Source organism: Macrobrachium rosenbergii, chromosome 43, assembly GCF_040412425.1.
Source record: "Macrobrachium rosenbergii isolate ZJJX-2024 chromosome 43, ASM4041242v1, whole genome shotgun sequence".
Lineage (NCBI taxonomy): Eukaryota > Metazoa > Arthropoda > Malacostraca > Decapoda > Palaemonidae > Macrobrachium > Macrobrachium rosenbergii.
Genome location: NC_089783.1, coordinates 1,367,838 through 1,393,966, shown reverse-complemented (window position 1 = coordinate 1,393,966; position 26,129 = coordinate 1,367,838).

Genomic DNA, 26,129 nt, shown 5'->3' with positions numbered 1-26,129 from the left:
ATCCCAAAGGTGTTCTCCACCGTCCTGCGTGCCCTACTTAACCTGTAGTTGTAAATCCGTTCCTCCTTCCTAAGTCCTCAGGGAAGGGCTTCACAATTCCTCGGGAAGCGCATCATCGCTAGCCAGGAAGTAGGGCACAGGAGATCCATTAGGTTGACCTGGCAGGGCACCATAATTAAAAGATTTGCTTCCTCTGGCAACAGCATTTCTGCCAGTCGGGTCTGGGCAATACACCACCGCCTGACTCTGACCCAGTGGCACCCACGTCGACGTATAGAACCCATGAAGCATCAGCAACTGCAAGTAATACCGCTGGAGAACTTGTAGTTGGAGTAATGCGCATCGCCCTTGGGTTGCTTACGGAGCCTAATGTGTTTCCCATCTATAGCTCCAATCATATGGAAGTTCCACCGTTCCTCAAAACCCCAGAAACCTCCTGCCACGCTTCAGGTGTTTGCAGGCACCTGCAGTCTTCATCCCCGAAGGCAGCAACAATGGCCCTGCAGGTCTCTGGGTACGATGACCATGGTGCTGTGGCTACCACGAATATTGCAGACTCTTGTATGAATCACCTGTAGCGAGGAAGCGTAGGTGATATAAATATGGTATCTGGTCAATGGGTTTGCAACGCTTCTGAATGGTGTGACTCGTTCAACAATTTCATTGAAGAGGTCCTTGTCAATCCGGGTAAAATTTCTGTACAGGTCTGGGGCTTCAGTTGACAACTCCTCCATCAGGTTGTCATAATGACCTTGCTCCATCCTTTTCTGCAGGTACAGCCACGCCCACACCCTCCTTGGCTGCCTTTTTTTCTGCTCTGTGTGCTTTGCAGCACCGTAATCTCAGCAATAACATGACGTGCACATATTCAATGCATGTGGCAACATTGTTCTATCCCATTTGCTATAGCTATAAGTTGACGCATTTCAGCTATGTTGTCCATGTTGTTTCAGCACGTTGGTAGTATGTCTCACGCTGTGCGTTATGGCATTGACTAGCTCGCATGCAACTGCCGCCCTTATAGCTGGGGTTTAACCCGCAGTACGTGGGCCAACGTGACGTTTGGCGCAACTCCAGTTAATGCAGAACGAATACACACGGCAATGACACAGGCGGCGTACTCTGCCACGCACCATTTCTGCCTGCGCTGCTGCTTGTCGGTTACCATCACCATTACGCAGCGCATTTGCAGCAAAATTATAATACGCATGCATCATGCACATCGTTCTCGTGACACGTGATCCAGTTAGGGGCGGGCTTATTTTTCTCAAAAAAGATATGCTAAGTTTCACAAATCTGGCTATGCGCGCATGCATGAATTTGATACGTGAACGTGAACTTAGCATGAGTCTACCAGAGAGCTCCATTTGATAAGTACCTGACGAAAGGTTTCACTCGCGGCTTACCTCGCCGTGAGGCCATTCCGCTTTTGGCTTCCTTCTCGAGGTAGTTAGTTTTAGTTCCTTTTTTAAATTTTAAATTTTTTTTTTGTTTGGCTGATTGTTTGCAGAATAGGTAGAAAGGTATTCCAGGTTTCACGATTCGGGATAAAGTGATGACATGTTACGTTTAGAAAAGTGATCCTAGTCGTTTGCAGTTCCAGGTTTCAGAAAGTGATACTCGATATACTATTAAAGAAGAGCTGAAGAGCCTGATAAATTCAGTAATCACTTAAGTAAAACAAACAAAGATTTTGCTGGATTTTACAGTTAACCGTCTCTGATGGATAAAGTTTGAGATCAAGGATATGAAAATAAAGGAGGTATGAACTTTTTACTTTTTTCATGAATATGACGGTAAAAATTTTGATGGAATAATGATCAATCATATGTGTTATTTTCTTCCTTCTTCTTTCTTCTTCTTTTTCTTTCTCTCTCTCTTTAAACAGACAACAAACAATTAAGAAACTAGGTAATCTAAATCATCATTGGTGTCAACAGAGCAATTTTTTTTTAATAAAACACTAAACCGGGATCCTTCTCTTTGCCCACCCGGGGATCCAACTGGGATGCGCTGCCTAGTGAGCTGAGACTGCCACCACTATGCCATTTATATAGAGAGAGAGAGAGAGAGAGAGAGAGAGAGAGAGAGAGAGAGAGAGAGAGAGAGAAATTGAAATTGTATCATACAGAATAAAAGATGAGGTCTGTAGGACGTCGGATAACCAGCAACATCAAAATTAGTAATGAGAGAGAGAGGAGAGAGAGAGAGAGAGAGAGAGAGAGAGAGAGAGAGAGAGAGAGAGAGAGAGAGAGAGAGAGAGTGATGAGGTGCAGCCAGATGCTCACTTTTAGTTAATTATATCTAAAGCTTCCACGCTCTATCTCTCTTCTATCTCTCTCTCTCTCTGATTAAAATGAGATGAACAATGAAATATATCTGAATAACCTGTAAGAACAGTTATTAAATATATATATATATATATATATATATATATATATATATATATATATATATATATATATATATATATATATATATATATATATATATATATATATATATATATATATATATATATATATATATATATATATATATATATATATATATATATATATATACACACATATACACTCACACACATATGTAAGTTCTGGTAGATAAGTTTTATGTTTTGTTCTATTTTAGGTCGAAATGGCCAGTGCTAAAGCCGAAACGCAACAGAGGCAAACCAACAAAATCACGAGTTTTGGTGTTTTGCCTTCATTTTGTAGCCGAATGGCTTAGTGTAGTTAAGCCGAAACGTGTAACAGAGGTAACCACCAAAAAAACATAGTTTTGGCATTTTGCCTCTTATTTTTGTGTTTAGGTCGCTTGTTGGTTTCCAACGCACAGAGTGAATATAATAAAACAGCAGTGCCTGCGTTTGCCTCTATTTTTAGGTCGAAAATGGCTAGTAGCAGCCGCGGTCGTGTAGCAATACACCAAACAGGGTTTTGGCGTTTTGCCCTACAGGTCGAAATACGAAGGCAGCTGAGTCGAAACCGAGTAAATGTTAATCAAAAACATAGTCTGGCGTTTGCCTATTTTTGCGTCAAAAATGGTTTAGTGGGCTTAGTCGCACAGAGCAACAGACCAAACATGTTTCTGGCGTCTTGCCTTGCTTTGTGTGCCGAAAGCTTGCGTGTTAAAAGCCAAAACGCGGTCAGAGGCAACACATCAGTGCTCAGGTTTCGCGCCTGCCTTCAGGTTTGTGTCGAAAATGGCTATGTGCTGAAGCGAACGCAATAGCAATACACAAAACATAAGCCTGGCGTTTCGCCCATTTTAAAGTCGAGTTAGTGTTGAATGAACGCAATAGCAATAATAAAACATAAGTTTTGGCGTTTTGTTCATTTGTCGAAAATGGTTTAGTGTGCTGTTAACGCACAGAGGCAATACATTAAACATGTTTTGGCGTTTGCCCAGTTTGTGTCGAAAATGCCAGGCGAGTTTTAGTCCATTGCGCAATAGCATTTAAACATGTTTTATACTTTTGCTCTATTTTTAGGTCGTAGGTCGGTTAGTGTGGCTGAAGCCGAAACGCACAGAGGCAATGTTGGTCAAAACATAAGTTCTTGGCGTTTGCCTCAGTTTTGTGTCGAAAATGGCTAGTGTACGAAGCCGAACAACAGGCAACATATCAAAAACACAAGTTTTGGTGCTCTGCCTCATTTTTGTGTCGAAAATTTAGTGCTGTGCCAAAACGTACAGAGGCAAGTTAATCAAAACATAAGTTTTGGCGTTCTGCCCTCTATTTTTGTGTCGAGTAATGCTTGAAGCTCTAGCAATAGAGGCAATACACTGAACATAGCCTGGCGTTTGCCCCCAGGCTTTGTGTCGTATCGTAAGTTTAGCAGGCTGACGAAAGGCAGTTTGTTACCAAAACATAAGCTCGGGTGTTTCTTGCCTTCAGTTTTAGGTCGAAAAAGCATTGCATCCAATAGAGGCAATACATCAAAACATAAGTTTTGGCGTTTTGCCTTCTGTTTCTGTGTTTGTTAGTGTAGCTGAATAGAGGTAATGGTTACCAAAACATAAGTTCTGCGTTCTTGCCTCTAGCTTTAAAGTTTGTTTAGTGTGTTAAAGTCGTCGGCCAGGTAATATATTCAAAACATGTTTTGGCGTTTTGCTCTATGCTTGTAAGTCGAAAACAAAGCCGCATCGCACTTCAGTGGAAATGCTGACTAGTAGAATGGTATTCAAATATATAGACGAACAGAGAGTTAATATGTACCACATATGATAACGTCACCACAAACCTGTAATCGCGCCACGGGAGCCGTGAAATACCTTCTAGCCCCATGGCCTGATTTTAGGACCCATTAGTGAGCGTTATCATGTCTGTTGAATTTTGCATATTACCTTTGATTTCATTTCCTATGATTTGGAATACCAGGAACAGCCAAACAAGCGCTTTATATAGTCAACATTTTTATTCCACTGACGCGCGGCTTGACACACTAAGTCTGACTTAAAATAGAGGCAAAACGCAAACTTATGTTTTGGTGTATTGCCTCTATTGCATTTTGGCTTTAACACACTGCTTTCATTTTCGATCTGTAATAGAGGCAAACACCAAAACTTATGTTTTGGTGTATTGCCTATTGTGTTTCGGCTTCAACACACTAAGCTATTTTTCCAGGTTTGAGGCAAAACGCCAAAAACTTATTTGCATTGGCTCTACGGCTTTGGCTTTAGCAATACTAAGCCATTTTCGACCTAAAATAGAGGCAAAACACCAAAACTTATGTTTTGGTGTATTGCCTCTATTGCGTTTCGGCTTCAACACACTAAGCCATTTTCGACCTAAAATAGAGGCAAAACGCCAAAACTTATGTTTTGGTGTATTGCCTCTATTGCATTTCGGCTTTAACACACTAAGCCATTTTCGACCTAAAATAGAGGCAAAACGCCAAAACTTATGTTTTGGTGTATTGCCTCTATTGCGTTTTGGCTTTAGCACACTAAGCCATTTTGATCTAAAATAGAGGCAAACACCAAAACTTATGTTTTGCATTGTCTCTATTGCGTTCTTACCAAATACACCAAGCTACATTTTCGACCTAAAATAGAGGCAAAACGCCAAAACTTATGTTTTGGTGTATTACCTATTATGCTTCGGCTTCAAATAATACTGGGTCATTTTCGACCTGTACAGAGGCAAAACGCCAAACTTACGTTTTGGTGTATTGCCTAGCCATGCTTCGGTCAACACACTCAAGCCATTTTCGATCTAAATAGAGGGCAAAACGCCAAAACTTATGTTCTTGCGTATTGCCTCATTGCGCTCTTACTTTAGCACACTAAGCCATTTCGATCTAAAAATAGAGGCAAAACGCCAAACTTATGTTTTGGGGTGTATTGCCTCATTATGCTCTCGCTTCAACACACTAAGCCATTTTCGACCTAAAATAGAGGCAAAACGCCAAAACTTATGTTTTGGTGTATTGCCTCTATTGCGTTTCGGCTTCAACACGCTAAGCCATTTTCGACCTAAAATAGAGGCAAAACGCCAAAACTTATGTTTTGGTGTATTGGTTTATTATGTTTTACTAGCACACTAAAGCCATTTTCGACTTAAAATAGAGGGCAAAACACCAAAACTTAAGTGTTTTGCATTGCTCTATTGGCGCTTCGGCTTCAACACACTAAGCCATTTTCGACTTGTAACAGAGGCAAAACGCCAAACTTATGTTTCGGTGTATTGCCCCATTGGCGCTTCGGAACAACATCGCTAAGCCATTTTCGACGAAAATAGAGGCAAAACGCCAAACTTATGTTTTGCGTATTGCCTTCATTGCGTTTTGGCTTTGTGCACACTAAGCCATTTTCGACTTGTACAGAGGCAAACACCAAAATCCTATGCTTTGGTGTATTGCTCATTAAGGCCGCTTCAACACACTAAGCCATTTTCGACCTAAAATAGAGGCAAAATGCCAAAACTTATGTTTTTGGTGCTATGCCTCTGTTGGGTTTCGGCTTTAACACACTAAGCCATTTTCGACCTAAAATAGAGGCAAAACACCAAAACTTATGTTTTGGTGGTTTGCCTCTGTTGCGTTTCGGCTTTAACACACTAAGCCATTTTCGACCTAAAATAGAGGCAAAACACCAAAACTTATCTGCTAGAATCCATATGTGTGTGAGTGTATAGTGTGTATATATATATATATATATATATATATATATATATATATATATATATATATATAGCATATATATATATATATATATATATATATATATATATATATATATATATATATATATATATATATATATATATATATATATATATATATATATATATATATATATATTTAATAACTGTTCTTACAGGTTATTCAGATATATTTACATTGTTCATCTCATTTAATCAGCAGAGAGAGAGAGAGATAGAAAGAGAGATAGAGCGTGGAAACTTAGATATAATTAACTAAAAGAGCATCACCTGACGCGCCTCCGTCACTTCAACTCATTTCGTTTTGTTATGTTGTTGACATGTTCCACCTGTCCCCAGCATGTTTTCATTCTTTTATTCTGTATGAAATACAATTTCGAATTTTCCTCTCTCTCTCTCTCTCTCTCTCTCTCTCTCTCTCTCTCTCTCTCTCTCTCTCTCTCGTCAGCATAGTGGTAGCGGTCTCAGCTCACTAGGCAGCGCATCCAAGTTGGATCCCCGAATTGGGCAAGGAAAGGATCGGTTTTAGTGTTTATTAAAAAAAAAAAAAGTGGCTCTGTTGACTTCAATGATGATTTAGATTACCTAGTTTCTTAATTGTTTGTTGTCTGTTTAAAGAGAGAGAGAGAGAGAGAGAGAGAGAGAGAGAGAGAGAGAGAAATAGCACATATGATTGATCATTATTCCATCAAAATTTTTACCGTCATGTATTCATGAAAAAATAGTAAAAAAAGTTCATACCTCCTTTATTTTCATATCCTTATGATCTCAAACTTTTATCCATCAGAGACGGTTAACTGTAAAAATCCCAACGAAATCTTACGTTTTTGTTTACTTAAGTGATTACTGAATTTATTTATCGAGCTCTTCCGAGCTCTTCTTTAATAGTATATCGAGTATCACTTTCTGAAACCTGGAACGTACGAAACGACGGGATCCTTTTTCCCAAACGTAACATGTCATCACTTTATCCTAATCGTGAAACATGAATACCTTTCTGCCTACTTCTGCAAACAATCAGCCAAACAAAAAAAAAATTTAAAATTTAAAAAAAGGAACTAAAAAAACTAACTACCTCGAAGGAAGCCAAACGGAATGGCCTCGGCGAGGTAAGCCGCGAGGTGAAACCTTTCGTCAGGTACTTATCAAATGGAGCTCTCTGGTAGACTCATGCTAAGTTCACACATTCACGTATCAAGTCATGCATGCGCGCGCATAGCCGGAATTTGTGAAACTTGCGCATATGCGAGAAAATAAGCCCCGCCTAACTGGATACGTGTCACGGGAACGATGTGCATGGATGCATGCGTGACATAGCAAGCACGCTGCAAATGTACGCACCGCGCATCGGTAGACGTGACGCTTAATGGCCAAGCGGCGGCGCAGGCAGAAGTAGCGGCAGAGTACATAACACCAACGCATGATATCAGAGCGTGGTTACTGCCTATGCAGTAACTGAGCACAGAACGTCACGTTGGCCCCACGCACGGGGTTAAACCCCAGCTATAAGGGCCGGCAGCTTACCATGCGAGGCTAGTCAATGCCATAACACCACAGCGTCAAGACATACTACCAACGTGCTGAAGCAAATACGGACAAAGAAGTAGCTGAAATGCGTCAACTTATACATAGTAAGTAGGGATAGAACAGAAATGTTGCCACATAGTCATTGAATATGTGCGCACGTCATGTTATTGCTGAGATTGCAATGATTGCTGCAAAGCACAGAGCAGAAAAAGGCGCTGAAGGAGGGTGTGGGCGTGGCTGTACCTGGGTAGTAAAAGGATGGAGCAGTCATTATGACAACCTGATGAGGAGCTGTCAATCAGCCCCAGACCTGTACAGAAATTTTACCCGGATTGACAAGGACCTCTTCAATGAAATTGTTGGAACGAGTCACACCTCACATTCAGAAGAAAGTGACATTCTGAGGAAACCTACTGAGCCAGGCTCATGTGTGTTGCACCCTACGCTTCCTCGCTACAGGTGATCTAAGGGCAAGAGTCTGCAATATTCGTTCAGGTAGCCCACAACACCATTAGTCACATCGTACCAGAGACCTGCAGGGCCATTGTTGCTGCCTTCGGGGATGAGGAACTGCAGGTGCCATAAACACCTGAAGAGTGGCAGGAGGTTGCACAGGGTTTTGAGGAACAGTGGAACTTCCCGCACGTAATTGAGCTAGATGGGAAACACATTAGGCTCCGTGAATCTTCCCAAAGGGCGGTACGACATCTAACCATAAGAAGTTCTACTCCATGGTGGCCACTTGCAGTTGATGCTTCATACAAGTTCCATATTGCCGACGTGGGTGCCACTGGCCGAGTCAGACGTGTATTTGTCAGACCCGACTGGCAGAAATGCTGTTGCCAGAGGAAGCAAATCTTTCCCAATTGGATGCCCTGCCAGGTCAACCTAATGGATCTCCTGTGCCCTACTTCCTAGCTGGCGATGATGCCTTCCCCCTGAGGAATTACCTTATGAAGCCCTTCCCAAAAGAGGACTTAGGAAGGAGGAACGATTTGACACCACAGGTTAAGTAGGGCGATTTAGGACGGTGGAGAACACTTTGGGATTCTGGCAAATAGATTCTGATTATTCCATTACTGCAATATGCTTGAAGCCTGACTCATATAGAGCCATTAGTGATGTCTGTATGTTCTAAGAATATGATCATAAGAAGAAGAAATGCACGAAGACAAGAAGGAGACTAGAGCACCCTGTCACACATGCTGTCATCCCTGGTAGCTGGAGGAGGACCTGTCCTTAGGAGCAGCCCTTCCAACCGTGACTGCAACATTGCAACGAGGGATGCAGTAAAAGGAACAGCGTAACATACTGAAGGAATACTTCTTTCATCAGCTGAAGGCTCCGTACACTGGCAGGAGAACATGATTTAGTTACTGTGCATACCTGATTGTTAAATATTTAAATGTATTGCCCTGTATTTATTTGGACTTATTTAAAATTCATAATGTATTAATTCAGGATTATTTTGCCTTGTGTATTTGTGTACTTCTGTTTGTTTTAGTTGATTTAATAAAAGATATTGCTCAAATCCATGATATATTACTCTCATCAGTACTTGGTAATTGGGAAGAGGATAGAGCGGGACATGACATTGCAAATGCATGTTTAATCAATATGAAACAAACATACATATAAATGTTATGAAGGTGTAGTTATTTTGTCCTTTTTAATAATTTACATGGATTCTATTCTGATATGATAATTCTATCATTTTGAAAGTACCTTCTCTCTTAACATTACTTATTCCTGATATGATAATTTAATATTTTTGAAAGTACCTTCTAACATTGTTTCATTCTGATGTGGATAATTCTATGTTCTTGGCACCTGTTTCAGAATACATTGTTGAAATCCACTCTCCTCTGATATTTGTGACGTTTTATGACTTGCTAATATTTGGTCTGTTGTCATTATGCTTCTGTGCATATATGTTACATAAAGTATTTTGAACTTATTTCAAAAGTCAATAATGTATACTGAAAATGTTAGTGTATTCGGTCTAGCCTTTGCCTTCTTTATTTGTGTACTTGTATTATAGCTACTCTAGCTGAATACATGATATTTGGAGCAGAGGATAGAGCTAGTCATGATTAAGCAAAATATATTTATTTAATATAAAATACAAACATACACGTTATATACAAGCAAAAAAGAAAACAACAGAGTTACATTAACTCTGTAAATTCATTCAGAATGTCGCGGTCGTTTAATAGGTTGCTGAGCTCCTCTTTGAGTCAATGTCACCAACTGCTTGCAGGAGTGCCAGCTGCTGTGCAGTGAGCGCCCGCTGCTGCTGCTGCGATACCGACAGGCTGGGCAGGGAACTGCAGGTGCCTGACACTTGCCGTCACCGCTGGTGTGGGTCATCATGGCCTCGCGACTGCAACCGTGGAGCCCTTGGTGGGCACGGATGTACCCTGATGGCACCGAGCACCTCCATTTTCAGTTGTAGAGTCAGCCGCCTGACACCTGCGAGCACTCATCCTCGACCTCTTGAAAAACTTCCTCCAGAGGATGCGGGGCCATGAGGAGCTGGCTGCACATGGGTCAGCATATTGTCTCGAGGGCCTGTGCCCGTGGAAGGCGATTTTCAACAGCTCGCTGATCAGCAACCGGAGAGGGCGAGGGCGTCGAAGCCAAAGGTAAGGAAGAAACAGGAGCAGCAGGCAGGTCCAGAGCTGGGTAGGAGTATGGCAGCAGGCTGGTGTGCAGCCCAAAAAGAGGGGAGGAAATATATATGAGAAAATGGTATGTAACAACATTGAATGCATTTGAAACTATGTAATAACGTTATCTGTAATAATACATGAAACACATTAAAACAGACATACCACTGAAGTCCTAACACCTTTATTTCCTTGACGCACAATGTGCGGCTTCAGGAAGTGGAAATGTTGAGAATCACTGCAGCCATCTGCCCTTCCCTGGCCACTTTCTCCGCCGTGAGCTGCCCAAAACGACTCCTGAGGACGTAACCACGTCCCCAGTTCACGGCCGCTCACAGGGGAGGAACAAGTGACTGGCCCTTCTCTTCGAAGGCCTCCACACCTTGACCATCCTTGTAGGCTGCGGAGTCTTGTTATAACACCCGGCCTCGCCCCAGCCACTCACCAGTCAAGCTCCTTGTTTTCTCCGAGAGGATCACTGACGGGCCTTCTGTCCCCACCTGTAGGCCATTCAGGCCATCCTCTGTGAAATGCCTTCGGTGTCGTTGTTCGCATCCCCTCGTGCGCGTTGTCGTCGGTGGCGGCGGCAGGGGCTGCTCAGACGAGGCATGTCCTCCTCCTCCCAGCTCGCTCTCCCATCACGAGCCTGTCACCCCTGCTGCAGCACCAGCGTCACCGCCTGGAAGGGGGACCATCAGCTACAGAAGGCTTTGCGAAATCTAGCTGCCAGGGCTCCTGGAGTTCCCAGGGCCCTCTCAGTCCCTCTTCAGCATGGGTCCTTTGGGTATCTTGGCTGCAGGACGACGAAGATTTTTGAGATGTTGATGGAGAGAGTACAGGATGCTGGCGAGAAGCACTGACCCGGTGCCGCCCACCCTTTTATCCCAGGTCAAAGGTTACATCTCCAGAAGTTATACAGATGCGGCAGCGTTGCCGCATCTAATTCCCACACCATGCCACAAAACACGGTGTCCCTGGGCAGTGTGGGCTCTCAGGTAAGGGGCGTATGGCTGCACGGTCAACCGCCACTGAGCCACGCCGCAGGTCGGCCACGCCACCTGACAGCTGACCTGGCCACCCACGCAGGGTTTTGAGCAGGTCGTGTTGTCTGTGCCCCGGCACACACCCAGGTGGTCCTAGATCTGTCAAAGCGCAGGCTGCCACTACACAGTACTTACGGTACATTTGTGTTGTATTTATGCTGTGTTTACGTACTCTCTGCTCCGCCCTGCTCAGGTCAAAAAAGTGTGGGCATGCGTGTGCCTTTGATATTAAGAATGTGTGAACATAGCATAAGCATACTTCACCTAGATCACATTTTTTTTCTTTCTTGGTCATCGCTTTCCCTGCCTTCGAGAAACCTCGAAACTCCTACTGCTGTCTGCTGGCGCAGATGTTAGAGACTGAAAGTGAAACAAAATTATTTTAACTTTTCATTATTCACTCTCCTTTATTTAACCTTTCATTTTTAAACCGGTAATTTTGATATTAATTTCTTAATTTGTACATCTTTTAATAAAGAAGCGACACATTAATGCATCATTGTTCATGGCCAACTGCAGAGATTTGCATTTAAAAAAACAAGTCGACAGGATACAAAGACCTGCTGAGAAAGAAGGACAGTAAAGAAACAAAGTCAGTTTGCAGGAGAAAATGAAACAATAAAAAAAGAGAGTTACATGGCACCGGCTCAGACCAATTAAATTGTTGTTCCAGTTATCAGCAAGATACCAAACGATACCTGGTAAACAAGAACGCAGTCTCTCTCTGCTCCCTCTAGCAAATGTACCATTTTTCAATCGGTTTTATTTCCAGTTACAGGAACACCTACTAAAAGGCAAGAAAAAGATCTACATAGCGTCAGATGGTGAGTGTCATTCGCTGTCCGTCGTCTTGTACTGAATGTGAAGAATCATTGCCAACCCACAAAACATTTTCTTGACAATAATGATTGACTCAGCCAAACCCGCAGAAAAAACCACCTCTGCTGTAAACAATGTGTCACCGGATAGAATCTTTGTCTGTCAAGTTATTTGTTTCATTTTCAAATAAGTTTGGCTGCGTTTACTCACTACTATTCAGGGTTTTGTGTACACCATATGCAGTATATATGTATATACATATAAACATGCACACACACATAGGAGAGGAGATATAGTATATATATATATATATATATATATATATATATATATATATATATATATATATATATATATATATATATATATATATATATATACTTGTTTTCTTACCAATATTTTCTGGCAGTCCACCCCATTATTAGTTAGAAATTATTTTCAGTGTCCAAAGGGGGTAGTCTAAAGCCATCAGTTAAAATATTTATAGATTTTGGATCGGATTATTCAAGTGACGCATCAGATTCAGGCCCTAATCCTGCATCATTAATATAAAAGGAAATTTGACACTCTAGTGTCACGCTAAACATGAAACGGGCTCTGGAGCCCTAACTCTTCCTGCTTTAAGATAAGGCTTAGGTAAATAAATACCCGTGCATTGGAAAACAGCTTCGCTTCGATGACATCGATTAAGAGAGGCTTCAAACACATGACTGGTAGAGTGCGAAGACATCCTCTTGACAGATTTAAAGGTGGGAGACAAATAAAGAGAGAGCCAGCCAGGTAGACGGAAACATCTTTGCTAAAAATGAAATTGGGAAGAGATAGAGGTCCCTTCTATGTGTTCAGAATAAGAAGTTACTTAACTTTCCAAGTGTGTTTATCAGAATTGGTCAATAAAAAGAATTTAGTCACAAAAGCGAGAAGGTAATAGCCAGCTCTCTGCTAAATATAATTCATTCAGCTAGGAAATTTAAGTATTTTGCATCTTACAAAGATAGGTAGGTAAAGGAACACTCAATGAACTTCAAGTGATAAATGTATTAAAATGAGATATATACTGTAGATACAAGCCTCTTGCTATCATGACACCAATCACACAAGCATAGAAAATCTTACGTAACTGATAAGTTATCAGTCCTGGAAATAAAAAGAATTAACCCCGCATCGTTTTATCAGTAATATATGGGATCAGTCATACAAATTAAGGAGTGCAAATAGGAAAACATACACATGACGGCAAAATAAAACCCTTATTACTCCACATCCTGCTTAAACACCAACGCCGTCATAATCACCAAGCGTACGTGATGCTCTCAAGACTTCATATTGCATTGTAACCATGCTGCACTGTATCTCATCCCCTTTCAAGACCAGATCACGATAACAGTGCATTATGATGCTGAGCCTGTATCACATTATCCCCGCCCTCCTCTCCCGCTTTCCTTCCCCCATCCATTCCTAGCCTCTTCCACATCACTTTGTGAGTACAGTAGAATTGCCAAGTCCAGAATAATTATGTAATGGAAGTCGTGGCTTCTTAATTGAGCTGTAGCACAAGATATACCTACCAGCAATAGAAGTCAAAGGATTATTTGATTTGAACATTTTGTCCCGGCTTTGCCTCTCTCTCTCTCTCTCTCTCTCTCTTCTCTATATATATATATATATATATATATATATATATATATATATATATATATATATATATATATATATATATATATATATATATATATACAGTATATAGTCATAAGATGTGAGTATGAACAGACATCAAAAGTGGGATGGATAGAGAGGGCAAAAGCTGTGTACAATGGTTTTCACAGAAACCTGAAATAATTTAAATGAAGGCAAATGTTAATCCAGCCCCAAAGCCATAAATAGGGACCAGGGGATCATTGGACGGGCGTTTATGAAATAACTGATGGATGTTCGCATGAAGGATGTTCGCATGGAAGGATGTTCGCATGAAGGATCCAAAGGATTGAAACGTCCTGACGCCTATTAAACCTCGTTTTGGGCGCCAAAAGACACGGCCCCCAAAAAAGACTCTGCCATTCAGTTTCATCTACTGACCGATTGATTTTGGCAGTCCCACCTGTAAACTGATCCTCTCCAATTACATATTCATGAGATGAGACACAGAATGCGATTTGTCAGCTCGTTTCCATTCATAAAAAGAGTGAATGATTGTCAAGGTTGGAGAGAGAGAGGGGGAGGAGACTTTTTTCACACTTTTTCAAGCATTATTTTATGGGAACATAATCTGGTACCATAGATAAAGGTATGTATTTTTAAGCTGATCTGCTTTTGTCATTGTATCGGGTAAATATATGATCAATATTTGTCCATAGAGAGAGAGAGAGAGAAAAAAGAATTTTGCAAACGATTGAAATTAATTTTGATTTCGTCTTCTTTCCACTTTTCGTTTCTGTTTCATTAACAGCAACTTCAAGGTTACAGACCTTTCCGGTCTACGGTAATATTATCTCTTGCGTCATCTGACACGTTTCCATCTTTTTTTGCTCTGATCTTACACGTTTCGGGTGCGCCTCTCCATTCCTATGTAGTAACCCCCCCTCCCCCCTCTCTCTCTCTCTCTCTCTCTCTCTCTCTCTCTCTCTCTCTCTCCACGAATCCTCAGTTTACCCTTTATGCGGAGTGTTTACATAAGAAGTCAGTGCGTTGATTTGTCTCTGAAAGAAAATTCCAGAATGAACATCTCCCGGGGAGGCTGGAATCCAGGGGTGCGTTCGTTTGTGAATAGACTCGGAAGTGGATTTGTGTTTATGTTGAAGTGACGAGAGAAATAAAGCAGATACGACTTATTTATTTACGTGGTTTTGGGAGTGTGTTGGGGGTGTGTAGGTTATATGCATGCTGAACAAATGTATGTCTGTGGAAGATGTATAGTGCATCAGTCGAACTATTAATTTATTATTATTTGTTTGAAAGTACTACATTATATTTCGTCCGGTGAATAATATTTTTGTGCGTGGAGGTTGTAATCTTCCAGAATTTCTTACGAGGAAACTGAAAACTATATGACACTGAGGGTGATCATTGCAATAAGTGTGAAAAATCTTTAAAAATATTGTTTTTACTACCAGGCAACTGGTCAGATTAATGTGCTGTATTCATATTTGGGTTTCCTTTGTGACAGGGTAAGTAGGAAACTTTCTATCAAGTGGAGGGGTGAGGTGAAATAGAGTATCTAAGTAAAAGTTTGTGGAGTGTGCACATATTTATAATCTTCACTTCCTAATGACTGACTGTTAATCTTGAAAGACCGTTCTGGGTATTTATGAGAGTGAAAATGAAGATTTGTTCTTGTCTCGTACGTATGTGTAAATATGAATGAATTTTTATCACACCACCGTGATTGATATATAAAAAGATGAAAGAGCAACGTTCCATTTATTCATCTACTCTACCTCGAGTAATATATATGAAAATATATTATTCCTGGAGTGTAGAGTGAATTGATATTAAAGGACGTTTGTAGCTTAATGTATGTGTATATGTATATATATATATATATATACATATATATAAGATATATATATATATATATATATATATATATATATATACAGAGTGTATATATATATATATATATATATATATATATATATATATATATATATATATATATATGTATATATATATATATATATATATATATATATATATATATATATATATATATATATATATATGTATGTATATATATATATATATATATATATATATATATATATATATATATATATATATATATATATATATATATATATATATAGTATATATATATATATATATATATATATATATATATATATATATATACAGTATATATATATATATATATATATATATATATATATATATATATACAGTATATATATATATATATATATATATATATATATATATATATATATATATAAAACAGAAGTAGTTGGCGCAAGCAGGCCACAGCATATCTCAGGACAGGTGACAAGGAGATAGCTCTATCATCTGTAGGTGGTAAAGTTATTTGTTGACGTTACTTGTAATTTCACATTGTTACATCATCAAGGCTAAAAAGGAAAATTTACAAATTAAAATACATAAAAACTAATGACCTCAAGAGTCTCAACATGCTATATAAATATACATTAAAACAAGACAATTTATAAAAAGCACCTGCTAGACTAAAAGGTTGGAGGACTGAATACTAAAGGAAAAGGACTTTATCATAAAGAAATAATTTTCTTGCACAACATTTTTACTGATAATTGAAGTTTCATCTCATGTTTTCTTTAAACACTGCAAGAATTTCAAATAAGAAGCTATCTCACTCGGTTGTTATAAGTACAGTACCATTTGAAGAACTCAAGTAACTATCCCATGTCCTAGACGATAAATTTAGAAGTAATCTAAAGTCTGCAATAGAAAACATTGTAACATGCTGGTAAGTGATTTTGATACCCAAAAATCCACTTACAATAGGGTCCCTTTATAAATTTAAGGATAGAATCTGCCCAATAATGCAATCGTCAGTCGTATATAAATATACTTGCCCCAGATGTAATTTGGGGACTTACGTGGGATCGACTAAGCGATTGCTGAGGGTCAGAGCAGATTCACATAAAGGTGTTAGTCATCAAAGCATGGTAGATTGTCCAATCTAGAATTTTCTAATATTTCAAAACCATTCAAATATATAATACAAGTATTAATTATTCTGACTTCTGTTTTGGGGCCAAACAAGTCATCCACACGAACTACTCATTTTGGAATCAAGTATTCATAAAACAGTTAGTTCCTAAGTTGAACTCACACACCAATTTGTTCATTGTATCTGCCTTGAGCCAGCTTTTCTTGTCATTCCTTTACCCTTTTAGTCATTCAGTCCTTCAACCTTTTAGTGTAGCAGGTGTGCTTTTATGAACTGTCTTGTTTTAATGTATATTTATATAGCATGCTTGAGACTCTTGTCGTTAGTTTATTCCATGTATTTTAATTTGTAATCTTCCTTAGCCTTGATGATGTAATAATGTGTTACGAAACGCGTCTATAAATAAATACTACTCTACAGATGACTGACTATCTCCTTGTGTCACCCTGTCCTGAGATATATATATATATATATATATATATATATATATATATATATATATATATATATATATATATATATATATATATATATATATATATATATATATATATATATATAGTTTCATATAGTTTTCAGTTTCTGTAAAAATTCCCTGGAAGATTATAAACTCTATGCACAAATAATAATAACCAGATGATATATATATATATATATATATATATATATATATATATATATATATATATATATATATATATATATATATATATATATATATATATATATATATATATATATATATATATATATATATATGTGTGTGTGTGTGTGTGTATGTATGATATATATATGTGTGTATATATACATACACATATTTAAGCATTTATGGTATTTGTACGTACACGTATATGTGTAGATGTACGTATATTTGCTGGTCTCTATAAATGTACACAAACATATTTCTCCTCCTATATCTCTCCAAAATTCATCATATGATTTATTTATAGATATTAAAACCTCCAAACGTAATCGTTGTTTCAAAATAAATCTTCCTTACCAGTTTTGGACAAAAGTGCGTTCCTAGAAGAGCATTAGGCCGCGTGTAAAAAGAAATTTAAAATTAAAGTTAAAGCGATAAAAAGAGTTATTGTAGCTCAGTGTAGAAAACATTGCAATATTAATGGACGGAAAAGTAAAAATAAAAGAACATTTCCTTTTGATTGCAATTGAAAGTCCTTGATTTTTTAATGATTTTTTCTAAATTACCATGGAAAAGTTTTTGACATGGCCACATTTAGAGAACATTCAAACGTGAAACAAAAAGTAACTGTAATCATATTGGGGTCGTATTTGCAAGAATATTGGTCGATTTCATTCTCATTTTTTTCCAAATGTCGCCAATAAAATCCTCTACACCTACTGTACATAGTTGGAACCTTGTTATTGGTATCACCCGTTCCATTTCTTACCCGAGATCCAGTTATGGATCAAGGATCAACTTGTGAGAGTTGTAGGATGCTCTCAATATCCCTTTTTTTTTTTTTTTTTTTTTTACTGGTTTTGCGCTCGTGTGTGTGTAATTTTCTTTAGGGCTGTGAGGAATTTTATATATATCCGCAATTACACATTTATTCCAGACAAAAGACTTATTTTTACAATTAAACAAAATTATGTAGTATCTTCCAACATCAGGATTTCGAAAACTGAAAGGACTTTCCTTTGTTTGGAATGAAGTGTTCTGAACTTTGTTCCCATGCAGTCAATCTCTCAAAGTTTTACCTCCCTCGGTAAAGTGTTTCTTCTTATTTAGTTTTATATTTCACATTACTCATCACCCAGGCTACCCTTCATTGTAAATCGTGAACTGGAGGTGCTTAAACTGTACCTTTCAACGTTAACCAACCACCTGTGATGTAAGTCAGTAATAGGATATGCTTTGTGCTGTTATTTGGACTTAGCCGGTGGCGTTTAGCTTATCCTGAGTGAATGCGCACCTCCTTCAGCCTAATAACAAGCCAAGAAAACTAACGTTAGGTTAAAGCTATATTAACAGTCAGCCGGGCAACTCGCGATTAAACTTGGATCAATACGTTTAAGCAAGTGCTGTCTAGTTCACAAGATGAACACCAGGTGGTCAGAAATTTCTTTTGGTTGGCCCAGAGCCAGATATTCAGGACACATGGAGGTCATTCGGCAAAGGTACGATAAATGCCGCTCCAGTTGCCCTCTGAAATGGCACTTGTCAAGGAGGGTGTGGCCTTGCAACTCCAGGGGGCAATAATTGTTCTTAGGGTCTAACACCTTGCCGCTTAATCTTTTTCATTTCTGTTTCAAGTATCCACTCGCCTTTGACGCCACTAACGGTAGGAGGCTCTGCGATACTGTTAGCAAGTTTCGTTCTAGGAGGAGTATCCTGACTATCAGGGTTGAAACACAAAGCTCCTACATGTTATAAAAAAATTTTTCCAAACAATTATCATTTTATTTAATGCCTATATACTTTCATCATCGAGTGATCACCAAGTGTTCTAGTTATTAAATTCAAGAAATAGGATACCTCTTAACAGAAAACGGTTAGTATTATCACGGTGTCATATTATCATTGTGTATTAAGATATTTCATTCAATTACAATTACTGCAAAGCTTTGTTCTTCCTGTGAAAATCTGTAATCTCTTAATAATGTTTCCATGAGCTTTCCCTGACTATGCGGTTTAGTATTCGGAAGGTACCTTATAGTATACATGCAAAAGTCTATATAAAAACAAATTCTACTTTCTAAATACGTGCTAAGTTGACTGACTTGGGAAGCACTTGCAGGCTCCATTAGAGCAGAATCCACTTTGTTTTCTATAGTTTGAAGAGATTCATTAACAAAAGCTTTCATTATACTCAATTTATATTCATGTACGTATGCAAATATGCGCTAAGTTACATGGTGATTTCGAAGCGCACTACAATTGTATAGTTTTTATTCAAAAAACTGAATCTAGGAGCAACTGATTTTTCATGAACTGATAGTAACATAGGGAGCAGTAAAAATGTCCCCGTTTTACGAGCTATTGGTAGAAAGGCACTTGAAAACATTTTTGAAAACAAAACAACGGATTATAATACATTTGTAATGAAAGAAAAAGAATAAAATTAGTAATGCGGGAGAGGGATAAACTTTCGAATGGTATAACACGTCATATATTGTCGATGATGGAACCATAAATCATATAGCAACTGAGTTTGGACATGTATATATTTGTGTATAAGTAATTTGTTTATACATACACACACACACACACACACACACACACACACACATATATATATATATATATATATATATATATATATATATATATATATATATATATATATATATATATATTGTCATAAACTGGGGATCTTGGTTGGGGAGAGAATTGAAACAAATTTAGAAAAGGTACTGCCAAAGAACCAAGTGAGCCCACGTTATGAACAAAAGGACAAGCTAATTGAAAACTTACCTTGGATTTTCTGGATTTACAAGTAAATGATGAAGGTCGCCATTTGAAATTAGACTTCTTTTACAATTAAAAGGGGTTTATTTACAGAGATTAAGCAATTAAGCAAGGAGACAAAACAGAATGCAAAATGGTAACCAATGGGCAGGCTCATTAATTATATACAGTGAGCAATAATGCAGTAATTGGCAAACAAACAAGCTAATTATGAAGGGGCCCAGGTACAGTACAGTTATCCTGTTATAATAATAATAACTTGGTTAGGCCAAGATTACATTAAATTGTCTCAGTTAATTATGCTGCTAAGAACTGAACTCAGGATGACAAAAATAATTCATATAAAATTCATCAGGCCACAATGGACTTAAGTAATCAGACTGCGACCAGGAATGGGTTCAAATTTGAATGGCAGTGGCTTATCGGACACAGATTGCAATGGAGCAGATGATATCTCCCCTGTAAGAGAGGTTCTGGATTAGAATGGTGGCACACACTGAGAGGAAAGTGGAATCTCCTATAAAATGTTACACACTGGACATTTTAAACATTAACCACTACGTCGCCCAGCAGATAATGATAAGGAATCACGTAATCACAGTCCTTGAATATTAATGGATTCGGGCCCAGGGACACTGAACACGTGCTCGCAATCACACAAAGAAAAACTTCAACACTTGTCTTACTTAGACTAATTTGCCCTTAAGTTGCACTGGGGAAGGGACAACTGGATGTTTATCACTAGATTTTTTACTGGAATTCAAGGCACATTATGGGGAGAGAGACGGGAGGCCGAAGCAGGACCTTAACAAAGGAAAATTGCTTTGTGGAGGAAAGAGTTGAAGTTAAAGGAATGGGAAATTTAAGGGGTTCGGGAGAAGCCTTCCTGTCTAGGTGCTTGGTAAGCGATGTACGAACCTCTCAGCCAGGGTGATGTCATAGGTCTCGAAGAGGAATTCGATCTCTTTGAGCCATTGTTCTGAAATCGTCTTCAGTCCATGGGGAGATGGGTTATTGACTGTCGACACCCAGGTATTTAGTGCAGATGGAGTGGGGCTAGAGGCTTGTTGTGCTGCTAAAGCTTCTAGCGCTTTCCTTCTTGGCTCTCTGCAAACAACTCGAGCTCCCTGTCCTTGAGGGCTAGTTCATGCTGTCTTCCCTTTCTTCTCTTTCTTCTTCTTCTCCGCTGCTCGGCTTCTTGCTGCCTTCTCCTTTCTTCTCTTTCTTCTTCTTCTCTCCTTCGTTCAGCTTCTTTCTCTTCTCAGCAATCTGTTCCTTTAAAACCTTTGAAGGGCCTGGCCAGAAAGACAGTCCTCCTTCCCTATATTCCTAAAATATTGGTGCTCCTCGGTTGACATGTTGCTGATAGGGAAGAGGTGCTGAGTGTCTTTAACTAGGAGTTCCCGGAGGAAAAGGGTTTGTGACGAAAAATGCCCTTAGTTTATTGGCACTTCAGTGAGTGGCACCTTTAGATGAGGTGGCACTGTGGATATATATATAATGCAAAGGTCACACTATATATATAGCATTCCTGAAGGAAGTCTGAGTCCTTATGGCCGGATGCGCTAGTAAATGGAGTGTTCCTGAAGTCTCTATGGTCCTTATGGGCGGATATACTGTTAATGGGGTGTTCCTATAGGAGCCAAGGTCATATGGTGGGAAACACTGGTTGTGTATACTCTCTGCTTCTCCAATACAGGTGCAATGGCTTATAAAAGGTTAATTTGGTTGAGTGGCACTGTACTTATAGTGCACTTAGTAGCAATGCCAAAGTCAGTGCATTATTGGCATTAAGGTGAAAGTACTCTGCCTAGTAGAAGGTAAGTAGGGAGTAAAAGGTAAATGAGAGACTCCAGCAGAAAGGGATAGAGAAAAGGAAATATAAAAGGAAAGATAAATGCTTCAGTGAGTGGGTGCTTAGCAGTGCATCATATAGATTAGTGGCACTGAGAGGAATGGAAACTGGATGTGACACGAGTGGGTGGCTAGTTATAAATATATAGAGGGCTGCCTGATATATGGGGACATAGCACGCTTATTGCACCCAATATATGGTGTAGCACTTGCAGTATATATAAGTCTAAGATAAGATATACCCACTCATGCACTCCAGTTGAACGACGCGTAACGAGATGGGTGTACGTGTGCTCTATAGCATATGATAAATTATCTGGGCTGAAGCACTTGGAAGGAAAAAGCTGTTATGTGCGATTATTCGCTAAACACAAGTGCTCATAAACTTCACACACTTTGTATAGGATAAAATTTTACTGGGCAATGAATTTGAAATTCCAGCATAAGTGTTTGTAAGAGAATTCTTTGTATTTGCTCTTATGATTTGTGAGTTGGTTCTAAACTCCTAAATAAACTATGTTTGTCCCGTGTTAAGGTGAAAAGGATATATGACACCAAAAAAAAATCTCTCTCTCTCTCTCTCTCTCTCTCTCTCTCTCTCTCTCTCTCTCTCCCGGTGAGCGTTGTGTAAATTGAACGTACTTGTTATGAAATTTTAAAGTTATTTTTCTTTATGCTCAAGAGGAAATAAAGTATTTTTGCGGAATTACGTTACGTTAAGGCTTCTTTGGCAATGAACTTTATTTACGTAATTTCTACTGTCTCGCACCCATCAAGAGCCGTGGTGGGGTAAGCAAAGGGTTTTCAAATTGTTTCAAAGATTTTCCCGGGTTATGTTAAGGCTCACAGGGAGGAAGGCTCGTTCCGTGAACAAACGTTGTGGGACTGCATAGCTTATGGAAACAGCTGATCATGTAGGGAATGGAAATGAAATTGAAAGGAAAACGCTCCTTCTTCAATAAATTTGGGTTTTGGATGAAAAGATGAATCTTTTAACGTTAACCCATCAACAATGTCTTTAATTTACTTTACTTTTAATGCGCTTGGAAATGTTTTTATTTCTCCGACACTGGGGCGATTCACACATGCGCCGATTTGAGCTGAACGTTTCTCGCTCGTCGTGTAAATGCCAGATGCCGCTACACAGTTTACTGTAAGCTACTGGTTATCTCAAAATTTATCACTGACCAAGAAATTGTACACTTTCTTTGCCGTAAATTTTCGAAATAAACTCTTACCTACTGGTCCTAGCTCACACATGCAAAATTCCCTAATTACATGCTCCCTAATTCCTAAGCGGCAACCTCACACCCTGTCCCTGCACTTTGGAAATTTGTGGGTGGACAATTCGCTCCTACCTTTCTGTTTTCGCTAACATAAAACCCTATGCGTTCTCCTGAGTTCTAAATGCTTGTAACTATACGAGAATTGTTGCGTTTCTTTAAAGAAATATTAATATCACTTTCTTATTTAACCTTACGTATCCTTAATGCTAGAAATATGCACACACTTTTACCAACGGTCTCTGCTCCAATCGCTTCTGTGTCTTTTGAATTAAGAAATGATTACCTTGAATTAAAATGATCGATTATTCTGGTTTTTCTAGTCTAGCTTAATAGCAAGGCTAGCTAATACTAATATGACTAGATCCTGCAAGCTGTCATCACTGTTATAAACTGGGGATCTTAGTTGGGAAAATTGAAACAAATTTAGAAAAAGTACTGCCAAAGAACCAAGTGAGCCCGCGTTATGAACAAAAGGACAAGCTAATTGAAAACTTACCTTAAATATCCTGGATTTACAAGTAAATGATGAAGATCGCCATTTGAAATTAGACTTCCTTTACAATTAAAAAGGGGTTTATTTACAGAGATTAAGCAAATAAGTAAAGAGACAAAACAGAATGCAAAATGGTTATAAATGGGCAGACTCATTAATTATATACAGTGAGCAATAATGCAGTAATTGGCAAACAAGCCAGCTAATTAAAACGGGGCTAATGTACAGTACAATTATCCTGTTATAATAATAATAACTGGGTTAGGCCAAGATTACATTAAATTGTCTCAGTTAATTATGCTGTGAAGGATTGAACTCCAGGATGAGGAAAATAATTCATATAAAATTCGGCAGGCCACAACGGACTTCAGTAATCGGACTGAGACCAGGATTGGGTTCAGAATTTGAATGGCAGTCCGGCTTATCGGACACAGATTGCAATGGAGCAGATGATATCTCCCCTGTAAGAGAGGTTCTGGATTAGAATGGCAGCACACACTGAGAGAAATGGGATCTCCTATAAAATGTTACACACTGCACATTTTAAACATTAACCACTACGTAGCCCAGCAGATAATGATAAGGAATCACGCAATCACAGTCCATGAATTTTTAATGGATTTGGGCCCAGGGACACTGAACACGTGCTCGCAATCACACAAAGAAAAACTTCAACACTTGCATTACTTAGACTAATTTGTCCTCAAGTTGCACTGGGGAGGGGATAACCGGATATTTATCACTTGATCTTTTACTGGAATTCAAGGACATTATGGGGCGAGATACGGGAGGTCAAAGCAGGACACTTAACAAAGGAAAGCTGCTTGTGGAGGAAATAGTTAAAGTTAAAGGAATGGGAAATTTAAGGGGTTCAGGGAGAAGAGAAAGGGCTGGCTTACTGACTATTTGCAATGTACGAACCTGGACTAACAAATTGTGGGCGCCTACAATCGATCGGCCGTTCGTCAGAAATACGTCAGCTTGGTGAAGGAGATGGGCGCCAGATGTGCGCTCCGGGTGGAGACGAGGTAGCTTCTGGCTTCTTCCAAAACAACGGCGTCTCGCTAGGCCCTCATCTTAGGTCGACATTTCCTGCAAACAAGTCAGACAACCAGCAACGAGGGCAGAGGGAAAGATTCCTTAAATGTTAAGTACTTAAAGATTAAGGTCCTACCTGACCACTAGCCCTAAAAACCCCTTAACCTTCCCGAACACTAATTACCCCTACATCAAGTGATGGGAGAGAAGGGGGGTCCCATTGTTCTCCGGATCGAACGATTGAGGGGGATGGGAGGCCTATTCTTTACCTACTGGTGCTAACAGCTTCGATCTGGCTCAAACTCTGTCTGTTTTTTCCTGTCGTCGATACAATTCCTTCAACCCCACAGTCAAAGGAACAGACAAACTCTATTTCAAAATTAAATATACGCTGGGTCTACATATGGGAGGGATATCCTTGATAATATATATATATATATATATATATATATATATATATATATATATATATATGCATATATATATATATATATATATATATATACATATATATATATATATATATATATATATATATATATATATATATATATATATATATATATATATATATATATATATATATATATATATATATATATATATATATATATATATATATATATATATATATATATGAATGTCTTTCTGTAATACTACAAGTGTAATATGAAAATAAAAGGCCCATAAAACACTATTTAAACGTTGAAACCATATATTTTTAGGCACTTGTTTCTGTGCCCCTGTTCACCTGGTAGAATATGGACAGGTGGAAAGTTACAATGGTATATATACAAAAACATGAAGGTGTAGCCTTAGGCCTCCGATGTTAAGGAGGTGGCGTTTCTTAAGAAGGAGAGATTGACCAAATTCCTAGTGGTTTTTGGCCTCATTAGCTCCCGTTTGGCGATGGATCTGGCGGTCGCGTTTCTTGGGTCATCTTCTTCAAAAAGGGTCCGAGGATTAAGGTGTCAATGGCGTCCGATTTCCAATGTCCTCTGACAGGTTCATATTGTTGGTTTGATTGATGATAGCAGATTCCAGCATCTTTCTTTTGTACGGACAGCTACTCTTGAAAACCAACTCCGGGACTCCCAGTTAATACATGCCCTGTATTTCTAATATGTAGGAAAATTCC